We start from the raw sequence: 17,263 nt of genomic DNA on the forward strand, positions 1-17,263 counted from the left end.
AAAGGAATTACACAATTCAACACAAAGACAAGTCAAATGCAATCCAAACTGTCTCTTCTACAGTCATTCATCACTCCCTCTTTCTCTCCTTTTGTTTGTTCAACTTTTTCACTGTGAGCGTGTCAGAGAAACTGAACAAGACAGCTGTCAAACTCGTCAACCGTGAGGGAATATGGCAGGTGAAGTCCTCTCTTTTTCCTTCCCATTCCTTCTCTCCGGGTTAAAAACGTCCACTCTTGGCTCCTTTTTTTACTTTTGTGAGGTTGTTTTGTCCGAACAAAGAAAGGAGCAAGCTCTCTTCTCTAGCAGGTTGGCTTATGTTATTATCCTGGAGCGGGATGACCATGAAGGGGCTACCGACCCCTACTGCGCTCCCAATGGCATTTATATTCCCTGTCTCCGTGTAATAACATCTTACACGCTGTACTTTCTTTTGCTATTAACCTATGCTGATGCTACTTCCAAAGTAAGGGCATGCAAAAAGGCTAGAAAGCACTTTATTGTTTCCCTTTGTGCTTGGTCAAAATTCTCCTCTATTCAACCAGCTTTAAATTGCAGAGAACATTAGGCCGTGTTTCACAAGACAAAGACGAAATCCATCAAAATAAACAGTATCTTGCCGCAGTCTTTCACCGACAAACAACAGCTGCACAGAATGGGAAATAAATATTACCTCAGCGACAGAAAAACAATCAGACACCACTAGGTACTCAGAGTCGCTCACAAAGCTTGAATGCTCTCCGTCTTCACATCTACACTCGCTGAATGTGGAATTAAGCAATCTATATAGCACCTGAAAACAAATTCAGTTTGAGCATTTCTGGCGTTGTCTGGCACGGGAAAATTACCAGGCAAAATAAGTAAACAGATTTTCGTCAAGTTATTTATGCTTTGTCTTTTTTCTCGCTATGGACGCAGTGGGTTCTCCTCCCTGAAAATCCAATAAAGACCTTTCTTGATGTTGTATACTCTTGCTGTGGAATACTGGGCTAAATGTTTTAACAGGACAAAATCTTTTTAACATAACCACGTCACAGAACGGCATCCAACATTTCCGCTAAAGACATGGCTTCTGTTCTGGTGTTAGATTATGGCCAACAATTTCTTCCAATCCACACTGAATCTGCTTCCAACAAAAACACTCACTTCAAACACACACACACACACACACACACACACACACACACACACACACACACACACACACACACACACACACACACACACACACACACACACACACACACACACACACACACACACACACACACACACACACACACACACACACACACACACACACACACACACACACACACACACACACACACACACACACACACACACACACACACACACACACACACACACACACACACACACACACACACACACACACACACACACACACACACACACACCTGCAGTGTCCAGCAATCCTGTCAGAAGTCTCTACCACCACCAGCGGCAGCAACACTCTCAGAACAAAACTGCTCAGAGGAAGGGGGCTGGTAGCTCAAGTTCTCCCTATTGAAATTCAGACACTTTGATATGGAAATTGGCAGCTACAAAAGCGCGCTAGAATTAACACTAGCAAGCATTGAAACCATTTGCGCAATGTGAGATGAGATGGCACTTCCTCCCAAGACAACACAGACAAATGGACCAAACCAGCATGTCTGGGGCGGGTGGGAGATGGAGTGAAGGTAGAGAGAGGGGGGGGGGAGGTGGAGAAAGAGGGAGGGAGAACATTTGTCCCCCTCCTCTGTTTGAGTTCCTTCAACAGTCCCAGCATTTTGTTTCAAGAAATAGAGTTGTATCCTGAACTGAAATGCAGAGGATTTTTCAAAGTGCCACATCTGTATTCACCAGTCATACATCCCATCAGCAGGGGGATAAAATGACCTTTTCCTCCTCAGGAATCACTGATGGGCATGTCAGCATCAAGCAGCCACATTAAACATCACCCCAGTCAACGAGTCTTTTTTGTCTAGTCCTCCAAAATGGCTGTCATGACAGAAAAACTTCTCCGCCACGGTCAAAAATGCTTGGATTAGTCTGGTGGCTAGTCCATTTCTCACACTGTGCATATATGTCTTATATAATGTTGCAGTTCTCTTTGATCACAACTGAATCGCTCAATGCTTTGGGTTTGCTTTTATGTCTGAAAAAAAAGCTGGATTTAAGGAGGGTCATCATATACGTGTACCTCCCTGCATGAAAGCAGTTATATAAGTATATGCAAAGGGGAGCTCTCAGTTTTCAAAATTGTCAGTTATATAAGGTTGCACCACGTTCCACATTTGGTTCTGACTGTATGGATTTTGTGTAAATGTTATTTAACCTTGATATTTTAGTCTGCCATAGCCTTGCTCTCCTGTGGTTTCAAGCTCAAGTCTATGCATCCCTATCTCCAAGAGCTTCACGTGAGAATGAGATATATGGTTCCCTTCGCCTGTAAAAACTCTATCTGTCAATGTGTCAGTGTGTGTGTGTCAGTGTGTGTCAGTGTGTGTGTGTGTGTGTGTGTGTGTGTGTGTGTGTGTGTGTGTGTGTGTGTGTGTGTGTGTATCCCATCATCACACATGGCTGGCTCAGGTCTGTGAATTATACATGCTCTGTGAAATGATCTTATTTTATAGCCGCAAAATGGAGAAGTAAATGGAGACAGTAAGTGACATCCAACTACTTAGCTCCTGGTGTCCTGAAACTGGGTGGAGATGTTTGTGTGAGCTATTTTTTTCCACCATGTTATCCCACTGATTATCATCGCTGAATGTAATCAACTCCCATTTAGCTTTTTATAGGCTTTAGATTCAAACACAGGCCTTTTTTTTCAGTGTTCAAAATAATCAAATTTTTGACACTTAGAAATCCCCTTGAAAACAAGCATTTTCACACATATTTAACATGTAGGCCTACTGAAGAAATCATTCTCAGTGAGCTTTTGATTTAAACTTAAACATAAGCACTGGTTTGACCTTAATGGCCAAGTAATGTAATATTAATCAAAGTCTGGAGGCTCCAGAGATAACATCCTAAGCCACTATATATTGTGTATTGATCTCAACACAACAGCTTGAGGGGCCCGTGGACCCTTTTTCTGACATTTGCCTTATGATATCCAGGGAGTTTAAATAAATGGTATTGATTCAGCAGAAGCATAACCCGGCATCTCCCTTGAAACACTCAAAACATCCGCTTTTAAAAGGCTACTTACTGTGGTACGCCGTGCCAAAATATGGATCCCGGCATGGAGTGTGAATTTCAGATCAACACTAGGAGCCCCCCTCCTCTCCTTCTTTTCAGAAGAGGCCCCCAGAAACTAAGCAGCGGGTCGCACAAAGACGGCTGGGGCTCGGCTGCATGCTCTACTTTCTTCACTGGGGACAGATGGTGGGGTTTCCTGTGGCAGGTATCTGTTCCTCTTCAAGCCAGAAGGTCCGGGACCGGACGAATAGCTCCATGTCGAAGGGTCTGTTTAAAAGTAATGATCGTTACTTCCCCCCCTTCTTCCTCCTGTGCGTGCAGCCAGGCTCCTTCCGACACGAGCGCTATACGGGTAGACTGCATAAAAAAAGATCACTTCAAGGAGACGAGATGCGCCCCAGTCTCGCTACGAAATGAAACTCCGAGCACGTCAAGTCTGTGTGGAGGTCTCCAGCGGCCTGGTTTAGAGATGATGCCCCAGAGAGGGTTATAATGACTTATTCAGTCTAGCTTTCTCTGCGCTGCTGGTTGTTCCCTCTGCGCCTCATCCACACGCCGTGCAGACAGTCGGAGCTACAGCCGGACTGGAGGCAAACAAGGCGAGGAGAAACGGCGCACCGGTCCCCTCTCTGCAGCAGCTGGCTGTGCAGGGCGGCGCACAAAACCTGAGCTGGAGTCCTGGCAAGACACGGACTGGATCCTACTGCTAATTATGACAGCCCGCATTAAAGGCTAATGTTATAATATTAAACCCGCCTATATCTGCTGTGTGCTCAGATTTCATGCATGTGTTAAAGCACAAACACAATCTGCTATATTTCCTCCTAGCTTAGAAAAACCCATGATTCCCCACTGTTTGATCAGGAGTGTGAAAACAAGGCCAATTATTACCAAAAGCATGTTAATGATAATGAGTATTTTATGATAAAAAACATTAAATAATTGAGGATGAAAAAATACTTGATTTAATTGGTGGATTTCGACAGAATATGCTCTTTTTTAGTGCATTTGTCCTTGTAACAGGGTCACTCATGTTAGGAGAGAGATTACTCTTAATTTGAGCACAATTTGTTGCTATTCTATAACATTAAAGCATCTAATCAGATGGCGCGAACAGCAGGATATGAAGATAAAAGCATATGAAGATGAGTTATAAAGTTGACTGATAGAAAATTATCTGCAACTATACTGGAATTCACTAATCCTTTAAGATGAACATTGTATTGTACAGCTTCTCACTTATGAAGATGAGCAGCTCTCTTTGTCTCTTTGTGAGAAAAACAGAATACATATGGTTTGGTTTGTGAGTGATGATTAGACAAAGCAAGCTATTTGGAGAAGTACATTTGTGTTTTATAACATAGATCAAATGATACAGATTATTTGATACTAAAGATACTTAGTTGCATCCTTAAAATGTACAAAATCACCACTAAGTAACTGCAGCTATAGCATGTCAGAGTGGTACATTCCAATTGTGTAGACTAGAGAATGCAAGGAGCCAATAAATAGTGCGTACAGTATACCCAGCTATGTTATAACATAGCCAGTGAGTGGGTTTGTTTTGTGTAGAGTGTAAATAGTAATATAAAAATGTATGACAATACTTGCTGAAAGAAGAACCGCAATATACAATCCTAAGACTTAACCCTCGGCCTTCACTTTGCACACAACATATCCAGTAGTCATATTCATAAAAACGTGCACCTAACCTTCCTGAATACATTGATATTCAATCAGTTTCTCAGAGCAGGGGGTGATACACGATGCGTGCAAACATTCAGTGTCCTTTCATATGTACATGAGAAAACTCAATGTTCAGGGCCTTGCATTTAATTGTATTTTTATCAACACGGGAAAGCATCTGAAACAGGATTTTGGAACATTAAACATTACAATGCTTCACAGAAATCTCATAAATATATTTACTACATTAAATGAAATGTACAACCCCCATTACGCTGTATATATATATATATATATATATATATATATATATATATGTATATACGCTGCCGTTCAAATGTTTAGATTCGCCTGCCTGGAAGCTTGATCATGTACAATCATATTGTTGAATGGTTTTTCATTTTAGGTTGTAGAAAATCCTATTTACAAATATATATTATTTTGGGTCTTGCTAAATAGTTTGTGTGTTTTGCATTGAGGACAAACTGCTGTACAATGGTTTAACCAAAGGACAGAAAGAGACACAGATCCCTCTGAGCAACATTTCAATAGGAATATCAAATATCCCCAGTGACTGTTAAGAGTAATTTGAAGCTTATTATCAAAATCTGAAGGTTACTATTTCAGTGTCAAGTGAACAACAATTCCTTAAAAAAAACACTGCAATAAACAGGTGACTTGCTTTGCAAAGCTATTATTAATACTTCAAAATATAAGGTTACTTCAGGGTTAGCGCTAATAAAATTGGATGAGGGAATATCTACTGGAATTGATACGAAATGCATAATAAAAAGGTATATGGGGAAAAACATTATACTCCCTTGTCAAGCAATACTGGAGTACATTTTAATAATTCAAAGTTGTAGTCATTACATTTTTTTCTTTTGGGACCAAAACTATTCAGATACAAAGCTATTAATGGATATGAATTGGTAGCTACAGCACACACCACTTACCACCAACTCCGGTGTTGATAAAAGCATTCACACTTTTCACTTTTAGACAAAAGGTGAAAAGAAAACATGTATATAATTAAATAAAAAATGCCGGCCATCATTGAGAGACAGCAGGGAAACACCAACGGTGATGAAGATGTTTGCACATTTGTTAATGGCAGTGTGTGATTACTTTGATTACACTAAATCACGTCTACTTCATACTTTCGCAAAAAATGTATCAATGCATGCTTTTACTTTTCCTAATTCATTTATGTATAGAATGCAAATATAACACTGGTCAATCATAAATCACAGTTGGCCGAAAATGGTCATTAATTGTTGCTTCATATTAATTGGATTTGAGCTGGATGAAGTACAGGCTGACATCTATTCTTTAAACTGAGGCTTAGTGGATCAGAAAACAAAAACTGCATAGTGTCCTATTAGAATATTATAAGGATATTATTGTGTGGCAAAAGGCCATGATGTTGTCCTGTGGGCACATCACAATCTCTCATAGAAATATAGATGAAGGAAGGAAGATAACCACTATGGATATAATTATGTGCAATACATTTGCCTCAGTTTCTACAAATGCTTAACTTGGCCTCCCAAAAACATGAAACTATTACTGATCACTGGTATGATTTGACTTTGTTGGTGAAATTACACTTCAAAGCTGGAAGCCCATTAGGATTTGACTGTAAGCTGCAAAACATAGCATTAACACGCCATCGGCAAACACATATGATATCATCTGAATGACAAACTGGACATCAGCGTGTTTGAGCAAAGCAGATCCCTAATTATTTACTCATGATTTGTTGACTGCTTCGATTTGCCAGCTGCAGGCTACATCTTTTTTTGTCATGAAGAAAAAAGGAACAAAAACAAGAAGGAATAATGTATTTCATGATGTTCTGATTTATTCAGTCATCGCATTAAGGCTATCATTAGAAACCATTATGCGTTTTTAAGCCAAAAGCACACAGCACAATACCAGTTGATTAAATGTGTAATGTTTACCTGTGCAGTCCTACCAGCTGTGTCCTCATTTTGAACAGAGGTGTCTCTGCTTATGTGACATGCAATGTTTAATATGCTGTCTGAGCTCTATCATTTTTCTTCTAAATATCATGTGAAGTTTCCGTTGTCATTTCTCAACAATCGATGTACTGTAAGAAAAATGATCTGCCCAGCTGGGATCAGGTTTATGGTAACATTTTCCTCAGGTTTCTAAAGTTCAGCCCCATGCAGCTCTCTTTTGAACATGATATTATACTGTGAGCGGGAGATTTCATTCTTCCCTAACACTACGCCTATTTTTAGACTCTAACTTTTCAGCATAAAAGAGCTACCTCAGCGGTGCAAGTTTAGACGAAGGACATATTTGTCTGAGAAAAGTCTGAGAACGAAAATCCAAGTTTGGAAATATTAATGTCCTAAATATCACATCTCTTCTCTTCCTCTTAAGAGCCAAAGTACATAGATGGGTCAGTGGTCTCAGTTACACGTGGATTCAATAAAAAACAGTCCCCTGGCCGCATGGGGGAAATGTGAAATTGGGTCAAATTCACCAGGTGGAAAGTGAGAGGATGAGTGCAGAGCTCGAATGTTTTCCGAGGCGTAGTTTTACATAATAAAGAATAGAAGAGAAAAAAGAAAACAGATGCATTGATGTTGATCGACTGGAACATATTCATATTTAGAGAAACAATATTTATGTATGGCCTACTACTGAAAGTGTAAACTCTCTATTTCATTTGAACTGACCCAGGAGAGCCTAGCTTGCTGGTGTTTTATTCATTGTGGTCACGCAGAATATGTAAATACACACAGCCGGCCCTTGTCTCTGTTTTTTCTTCTTTCTTCTTTTTTTTTTAAAGGACTGATGAAGTTGTCAGAAAATGCTTGGCTTGGCTTTTTTGCCGCAGCCCTTCATAGTTGTCTGCGTTCAGCATGCAATCAAAACCTTTAGTAAACACACAAAAGAACTAAGAATCGAGACTTCTTTTTGCTGCTGACTCATCCAAAGAGGGCAAATAAAATTCACAGCGAGAGATTAGACTTTATCATAAGAACAGCCCCCATGCTGTAAATTATAGGTCTTTACGAGCCTCCAGTGTAAGCCACATTGAAATTACAGCAGTGCTGAAACAAGTCGCTCACTTTTTCGTGTTTACTTTCCACCATTTTCTTTTGCCAAGGCTTAACCTTCACATTCGACCATAGCTTTTGCTGAAGCAATTTGTGTTAAATAACATTTGGAAGAATAAACACCATGCATGTATACACATTACTTCCCCCATTATTGCTCATGATTGGTACTGCTTGCCTCTGTATTACAGCTTAATGTCGGGGAGAAACAACCTGGTTTACCTGGTTGGGCGACACATGCAACATGTTATAGAATACATTGTGGTCATGTTCTGTTGTTTTGTGACTCCATATGTTTATCAGCTGTATTGGTTATTTATTTGTTCACTCATTACTATGTGCACACACTGCAGCAATTGCTTTGAAATTGCACTCTTGCTTCATGTGCTTTTCTTTGAAAATTAGCTCCAGAAACACAAGTAAACAACAGCCTGCCTGGCTTCAAATACAGAGTCAACTCCACTTCCTGTGAATCCAAAGTTGAGATTTCACATTGTATTATCTGAGTGTTAGTAAAAAAAAACACAGAGACCCCACAAAGAGACACACGTCAGAATTCAAGTCCTTTTACCTCTACATGTTGTTTTTGATTTCCCCTCATGCGTTGTGTGTGTTCCCCCTCCAAATGTGCCTTTCACATTATAAGAAAGACCTCATGTAATAATGTGGGCTGTTTCAACAAACATTCATGCGGGAAATAAGAGCGTAGTTAGGAATGCTGCGGTAAATATGTCTCGAGTCATTATTAGGTGGTTTTACTCATTAAGATCAAAAGCCGAAAATTCAAAATGCGATCTCCGAGCTAAAAAGGGAAAAGATGTATTGAAAGAAGAATAAAATAATCAAAGGATCTCAACTGACTTTTTTAAGGATTTTCTATGGGATTTGATAAATGCTCTTGTTCCACGCAGACAGAAACACTCTCTGTTCTCTCTGCACTGAGAGGAAGCTAATTCTCTGCGGCATCCATTTCCCAGCTTATTGTGTGGAGTAGCTTTCTATAGTTTTGTAATCATAGGGCAGCTTGGGAAAGGGTGGGAATTATCATGATCTTGATGGGCTTGTAATGACGGTTCCCATGATGGAACAGGCTCGATTATAAGGCTTAACCACAACTGAGCTCTTCCGCATTCACAATAAGACAACTGAATTCAATGAGGACGAGTAGGATGGGTTTCCATCAGCTATTCATAAATCCATTACTTAAATCGTATGTATAGTCTTTACTAAGTTATATAGCTTTACTGTGTGTCAAACATGTTTACTTAATGTATGAAGCACCCAGCCAACCCAGCTTATCTATTGCAAATGTATTTATTATGTAGTTTTAGTTTAGAGTTAGTAAGGTTCATACATTTAAGAATGAGTGAAAAGTATGCTAATGTGACTGAGAGCTAGCATGAAGTTATTAGCTTAACTGTATGTCATTTGAGGGATATTGGTTTATTCTTGTAAAATTAATAGTTATTTGAAATGTCACAATTTACATTGATACACTAATTCTGAACCAGGTCAGGAACATTGACCATATATTATTGTGACTTTTATTTCACACTCACAAGTAAACAATAGTTTTAGCTGACATTAGCTACATGACATTTATATCTAGCAGTAACAGGATGGACATCTTTAATATAATTGATATAATACACTACAACATATAATATATCTTGATCCGGTCAAACTGATTACTCAATAATGCTTTATTGAAATATAAATAGTTAAAAGCCAGTTAATTAAGGATCTGTATAGCCTACTGTTACTCATATCAAAGAAAGGTAAACTCCATTTGAAACTCAAATAGTATGAGGGTATTTCAAAGTTGTTATGGAGATGGCTTTGAATTTCAGAGCCTGTACAGTACAATATAATCTCTATTGTGAAAGTTATGTAGTCCTCCTTTTTCCCCCATAAGACTTGTGTCGACTGCAGACTCCGCTGACAGAAGTTAGATCAAGCATAGAAAGCAAATTCGACCCTCTACAATAGATAAAATCTGACAAGCAACATGGATCCAGACTTGTCTTCTCTATAGATCTTTTTTTTGGCTAACAGAACTCTGCATTTTCTCTGTCCTTGGGACCTCTGTTGAAATGCTATTGGGGAAAAGAACCGAACAAATGTGAGTAATGTACCACAGTGACTGCTTTCCAACTGTGTGATTTGACCAAAAAAAAGTTTCTCAGTGCAAAAACACGCTTATCTGAAGAAAGCATCTCAGTCTATACTTGAGCATTTTAAAGAACTTGGTAAAGCACTTTGTAGCATTTGCTTTAATTTACTTTGCAATGGTAAATGTTTATCTTAAAGTCTTACTATAAGTGTTGTAGTTTCGTTGTTGTGCAGCGAGTCTACCCTGTTCCATGTGAGGCAGAAACACTGAAACATTGGAAACAGATGCTCATTGTTCCAGTGTGAAAACGCAGAGAAAAACGTCAATGGGAAAAAAAAGATTTACAGCATCTAATGATTCTATTCAACCGTAGCTGATAGTTGAGTTTTCTTCCCACTGTTACTGTTTACCTGCCAAGACACAACTCTCTTTAAAGAAACACACACAGAAGAATAAACGATTTAATACTAACAATAACTGGTCTGGAAGAAAATACCGTGGTTGAATAAAGTTATAACATAACTTAACCTCATGCAGTATAGGAGGTGGACACTTTTTAGGAAAAGAGGAAATGGGTCATCTTTGCGTGCCAGTGAAAGGAACCTGTCACTCAAGTATGAGTTCTAGGACTGCCTCTATTTTTAGTACCTCCAGTTCAGACGCATACCACAGCTAAACACCGTCACAAACACAGACAAGATAAATAATAAATCCACCAAGCAGGAAATTATTATCCTCTCAAAGGTTGTTTGGAAGTCATTAATTTGCAAATCAGCTTGCAAGTAGAAAGAGGTGAAATAAATCCTTTATGCAAAACCACACGGAGGAATTGATGCGCCAGGAAAAGAAGCAGTCTTTGTGATGGTCTGGGGCTTTTGCTGCATTTGCACTGCATAGTGTGGCTTAGCTCTACTCAACTCCAGTTTCCCATTAGCAAAAAGCTGTGGATGGTACCTGTTTTTGATACCACCTATGTAAATGTGAGTGAATACTAAAAGGGGATTAAAACACCCTAAACCACTGATCGGTCAGAGAGATTTCACAAATGCGAGAAGGGATAATCTGCACCAACCTGACATTTTAATGAGCTAAACTACTGTTAGTTTGTTGTACCTGTTTGGGAAGGGCAGCTCACGAAAGTCCCACCTGAACAGAGGCCTACCATAAACACAATCATTTACATGGGTGTGGTTGTGTCTGCCATCGCTTTCAAATAACAAAAACAACATTTGTTCTAAATCATATGTTGCAACATGGAAGTTTCTGTTATGACTGTTATTTCTGTTTCAAAATTCTCTGTCAATAATATGTTAAATACTTGGAAAACAAAGCAAACATGGACATTTCAGGTCAGCAAATGCCTGCTGTTCAAGGTTATTAAAGCCATATTTAATATGTAGCCCCAATATTTTCAATGCTCCATATCTAACATTCACACAACCACCTCTTTAATCATAGACTGATTCTCAGACTTACAAAATAGTCATTTCTGTTCTATCCTATCTCTGCCTTGCAGCCCACATATACATAAAGGGGAAACATCATTTTTGTCCTGGTGTTTCACTTATCGACAAAGAAAAATAAAAAGACGTTTTTATTCTCTTGAAATACAGAAGCAAGGGTGAAAGTTGGAGTATTAGAAGTTAGTCATCAAGGCCTTTTCCCATGGCCAACCTTTTGATCCAAAGAAATCAATAAACACTTCAGTAGGAACAAATATAACCTAACCGTTAAATCAATTACAACCTGGTTACTTCATTGTCATCTTTGTGACTTGTGGGACAATTACTCTTGTGCTCTGGCGAATATGATCAGAAAACATGACTCATGTCTTGACTGCCACTCCGTCGTTTGAAGCCAACATCTCTGCACAGCACCTTTCCGTTTAGCGTTGCGTCGACTGATGATCACAGCATTTAACAGCCACAGGTATGTCATCGTGCTGAGAGCCACCAGAAGGAGGCTTTAGCAAAGGTTTCAAGCAGCAGTTTTTGTAAGTGCAGGCTCTTGTCAACTGCAGTGCTACAAATAGATATAAAAAACAGATAGAGTGTGCTATCTGTTGGGAGGAGAGGATAGTATGATATTATTCTGTAAATTACATGTGTGCAGTAAAAACACACTGAGAAGCAAACACAGATGTTTGGTCTGATATTGATGATGCATTGTTATTGTATAAAACCTGCTAGACATAATAAACAGCAATACAACCTACACGTAGATATTCACTCTACTCCATTAGCAATGATGTGAAGGGTAGGGAAGCATGTGAAGAAGATACTTTTGCTATTTGCAAGACAGGAGTAGAAAATGTGTTGGTTTTTGAAAGTATTCATGGCAGCCCCATCAATCCCAGCCCATGTCCAATATGTTTGACAAGATTCAAAGAGGGTATTTAATGCCATGACATTTATCTTGAGACTCAACAGCAGAGAAAATAAATGTGCCAATCACGTATGCCTTTAAAGAAGGATTGATTCACATTTCAGCTTTTCTATCTTTTCCTTTCATACCCATGCCATGTGTTGACTGTGGATGAACTACTGCGCTAGTATTCAGGCACAAGACTTCATGACAGATACTTTACACATGCCAGACTGTTAGACGATGGAAGACTGTGAGACAACGATAAAATGTTCATATTAAAAGCATTTACCCCTCTCCAGGCGCCAGACTGTCTGACACTGGCTCAAATTGATTCCTAATTGGGTTTGTATGGACCTCGGATCTACTGTTGATGAGCCCAGTGAAAAGCGGACATCTACGGCTTCAACGCTTCGCAGAAATGTGATAACACAACTGACCCGACCGAGGGGGAAAATGTCTTCTTAAAGTTCTCGGCTGCGTTTTTAAACAATAATAGTTTTTAAAAGATCATAATTTTAAAACAGATAATCTGCACATCTTGAGAACGGATTTAAAAGAATGATCCATCATGCAGACACAGCAGAACAAAGCGACGGACTCAAAGGGATGTCATTACTCATCACAAGTCACAACCAGTTGGCATTAACCAGCTGTGTTGCTAGATGTCTTTTTAGGGGGGACTTGTTTTTTTTTTGGGTTGTAATAAATCACTCAGATTGGCTGTGGAATGCAACCCCGTCCTCTGGAACAGCTTGGTCTTGGTAGAGGTGATTTTCAGTTTCTAGGCTGACATTCCCCATTATCTATTTTGGCTTGCTTAGCGTGCAAACTGGGTCGTAGAGAAGGCTGGTTAAAAACTGAGCAGTGAGGCGGAGAGGATCTTGAATGCTCCCCTGTGCCCCCCTACAGCCACCCTCTCTAGTGAAGCTCAGAATGCATCTATTTGAAGAGGAAGGGAGGGAGGTTATCCCTACCTTTGACTTGCTTATGAATTTTTTTTCTCCCCGGTCACAGAAGAGGCTTGTTACCAGAGCAAGCAGACATGGTGGATAGCCACGCTGCAAAGCTTCATTCAAGCTGAGGGGAGAATCTGCTGTGGATTAAACCTCGTCCACTGTCTGGTCTTAATTTCACTCGGTTTGTGCCGTCAGACTGCAGGAGTGCTTCTGATTACGGTCTATAGCTTTGAAGGCTCACTACAATGTGAACAATTTCAGGAGTCAATAATAATAAAAGATTATAAGTATAATGCAGCTAAAATGGGCCTCAATTATATGTCTTATAATTCATAAGCTGTAAATGGTGTTAAAAGGATCTCATGAACACTTGATTACTGTGCAATACTGAGCATTTTTATATCTGAATAGAGTCTTTACAAATCACTGAGACAGAGACATAAAAGCAATGGAGGTAAATAGAGCCGTAGACAGTTATACATATTTTAAGGTAAACTGAAGACTTACAGATTTTTCTCAGGCCTTGAAGCATCTTAAAGGTTTTATGTGTATTTCTTACTATTTTGTTATTTATATTCTTCATCTGTTCCTTTCTGTTTCATTGGGTAGTATTGTTAGGTTATGTATTCCGTTTTTTTAGCTGTTACCATGGTATGTAATCTTAGTTTATCCTACTTCATTGTAAAGCACTTTATCAACTGTGGTCCTTTTTTAAATGTGCTTCATAAAAAAACGTGTTCAATCGATAATTCCATATGAGTAAATGGTCCTCTATGGACTTTAATACAATAGATAACTTGTAATAACTGTACATGTTATAATAAAGAGCTTGTGTATAGTTGACAGTGTGTGATATTGAGCGCTCTGATATATCAATCAAATCAGTGGCAAAGATATTAATACTTTATATGTTGATATGGGGTTGTTTTTATATTATTACAATTTAGAAAATGTCCTAGTCATCAACAGGAAAACTATGTTGGGAGCTGAAAATGGAGACCATTCATTCAGATATGTCTTATGCATATTTTATAGGAATGCAGAGACTGATGGATTTGTGCGTGTATCAATAAATGATTAGCATTTCTGGCTGTTTTTCAAATGACCAGTGACTGAAAGGCACAGGAGTAATATGTAAGCAAGACAGAATGAGTGTAACTGTTACAGGATAGCAATCATGCTAATAAAAAGGTAACAAAGGAACCTGTTTGCATAATAAACCATCAGGAATAACCCCCTGAATGGAAGCAGGAAGCAAAAGAGCAGGTCTATGATTCAGCCACTTGCTTTCTAAAGTGTTTACAGTGCAATCCCCCATGGTGGGTGTCATAAATTGGCCGAGGCACCCTGGGCTTAGCAGCCTGCTGGGGTGGTCCTCCACAAGCCTTATCCCAGGGTGGGCTAACGTCAGCATGCAGGCCCAGTGGGCTCGTCAATGTCGCTTTGCTGCTTCTATTTTGGTCGCCAAGTGGAGAGGAGCAAGTGGGTGAGTGTTTGAGTGTGAGTCAGAAAAAAAGAAGAACCTGTTGCCAGAGAAGGTATGTTCCAAGCACATGGTGGTCTGGTCGTTTTCAAACCACTAAAAATGCATTTAACGCAGGGGTGGAAGAATTTACAAGTTGACACTGCAAAGAGGAGGGATATTCACAAAACTGACATTTCAAGAATGTCCTGTGTGAGCTGTGTAAAGCCTCAGCAAGAGCTCTTTTCAGCAGGCAGCAGGAAGCGAATATAAGAAAGTCAGAGCTTCAAACACTGAGTTCCCTCCTAAATTAGTGTTGAACCATTGATCGCAGAATTTTCCATCTTTCACATGCCCTCTGTTTTAAAAACGCCTTCGACATTAATCTTCAAAATGCATATTTATAACCATGATTATTGCAATTAAAGCAAGATTTGGTGGGTTTCATAACAATGGAATTTGTGTTATATTAATCAGCAATGTATTCAAGCCATTGTTTCATCTGTGCTGAACAAAGGAGCAAACTGATGCCAAACCAAATGTCCAAGTGTTTCTCTTTCAAGACTTTTATTATAATTCTCTCAGTTGGTAGTTAACATTTTCAAAAAGCAGGGCATTGTGTTGAATAATACTCTATTAATTCATATGCAAATAACAAGAAGTAACACTGCCAATGTATTACTGCTTCCACGGTCAGTTCCTAATTAGGATTAACAAATTGCATGATTTTATGTGCTGCAGATTTCTTTCTACTCTGCAGACAGAACATTCCTAAGTTATGTGATAACCAAAACCCTCTCGCAGGATGTGACCACCCCTTTCTTTATGACCCATACATGAAAAGATTGTGATCTATTTGTTCCTTTATATCCCTTTTTTGGTCGTGCGACATTCTTAGATCCTTTGTGTAAAGTCAAATTTGGCTCTTTTTATACATTTTATTGCATTCCTTCTCTGTCCAAATTCCTCTTGTGCTTTAATGGGTGGATGTTCCTCTGTATTTTCACAGAGAAAAAGCTGCTGCTGCCAGATTTGTGGCCTGTTGTGGTGCAAAGAAACAGCACCACAGGGAACTTCAGAAAAGCTAACTCAAATTTCAGTTTTGTGAAATACAGTCGAGCCTAGGGGGCAAGAGCATCTCCCAGTCCTATATTTCAACTAAGAGATGGAATTGTACTCTGTTCTGCAAAGAAGGGAATATGGCCTCCCCAGAATAAAGTTTATAACATGAAGCTCCATGTATGATAGCTGGCTATGTGCTGCTGGGTGCACGTGGTAACAGGCTGACACTTAAGTAACCCCTGACAGGTGCTCAAGTCTTACGTGTCTGAAGGGCAGCTTAAGAGTTTTCTGCTTTTTTTATTACAAGCACAGCCTTGGCTCGTCCAACCCACACATGTTTTACAGAGCTCGGGCAAATGGCATGACGCGCTGCAGTCCATAATGCGATGCAGTGTCCACACACTGAATAGAGCCATTGTGGATTTCTGGAAAAGCATAACTTTTTACAGTATTGCACAATTAATGTAATTTATTGTGTAGTAATACATCGTTTAAAATGTTTGAAGTGTTATGTTATAACAGGGTCTGTTTATGTTGTGAAAGGAAGGAAATGTTAACTGAATAGAGCCTAAAGGCGATTGGGAAAAAAGCAACACTTTGAATAAAAATGGCATGTTAAAGGATAAGTTAAACATACCGGTAAATGCACTTAAAAGGCAACAGCCTGCAGCAGGTTAGTTGAGTTTAGCAATGAAGACAATCTTTTTCTTGTCATCTCAATTTAGGAAGAAAGCAATGAAAATATTTCCCAAAATATGAATATATTCCTTAACATAAATTGATCAAAAATAATTATCTAAAGTTATACCATTTTCGAAAAACAGACTTACTTTACACTTAATGTGGATAGATTCAAATAAATATGTACATTCAAAATATAATGACGCCTAGCCAGTGAACTGATCAGCATATTTACATTAATGCAACATCGCTTTTACTTGTTTGAGCAGAAACTCATACAGTGTTATTATTAAAGTACCTTTACCAATTCAAAAGTAAATGAAGTATAACTAAGGGAAGCTTGCAGTATCATATATAAACAGCATACATTGATTAGTTCCCACATGGGATAGACTCTGCAACTCCCCCATTTCTGCTTCTTATGTTGCTCATTGGAAATATGCTAATGAGACCCGTCACGATCGCTGATTCCCTTTGAACTTTTTATTTTGTCACGGGCTGACTGAAATCACAGAGGTAGAGAGCAGGAGGTTTTCTGCCACATGCCCACGGCCCCTCTTCCACCATCTGCCGGACCTCATTTCATTTGAATAATAAATGATAGCCTTTTTTTTCTCTGCTACACAGAGGC

General features: G+C 39.1%; 1 protein-coding gene across 4 annotated transcripts in view; it reads right to left on the reverse strand.

The window, feature by feature from the left end:
* adgrl2b.1 (adhesion G protein-coupled receptor L2b, tandem duplicate 1) overlaps positions 1 to 17,263 on the reverse strand; it is a 121,127-nt gene that overhangs the window by 76,388 nt on the left and 27,476 nt on the right. Inside the window, exon 1 of one of the 4 annotated variants that reach the window (XM_079650836.1) lies at positions 3,221 to 3,944. The exons of the other annotated variants lie outside the window; for them this stretch is intronic. The gene's annotated coding sequence lies outside the window, so the exon portion shown is untranslated. Of the gene's footprint in view, positions 1 to 3,220; positions 3,945 to 17,263 lie in introns of those variants that run through there. 4 annotated transcript variants of the gene reach the window in all.

Source organism: Notothenia rossii, assembly GCF_949606895.1.
Source record: "Notothenia rossii genome assembly, chromosome: 9".
Taxonomy (NCBI): Eukaryota; Metazoa; Chordata; class Actinopteri; order Perciformes; family Nototheniidae; genus Notothenia; species Notothenia rossii.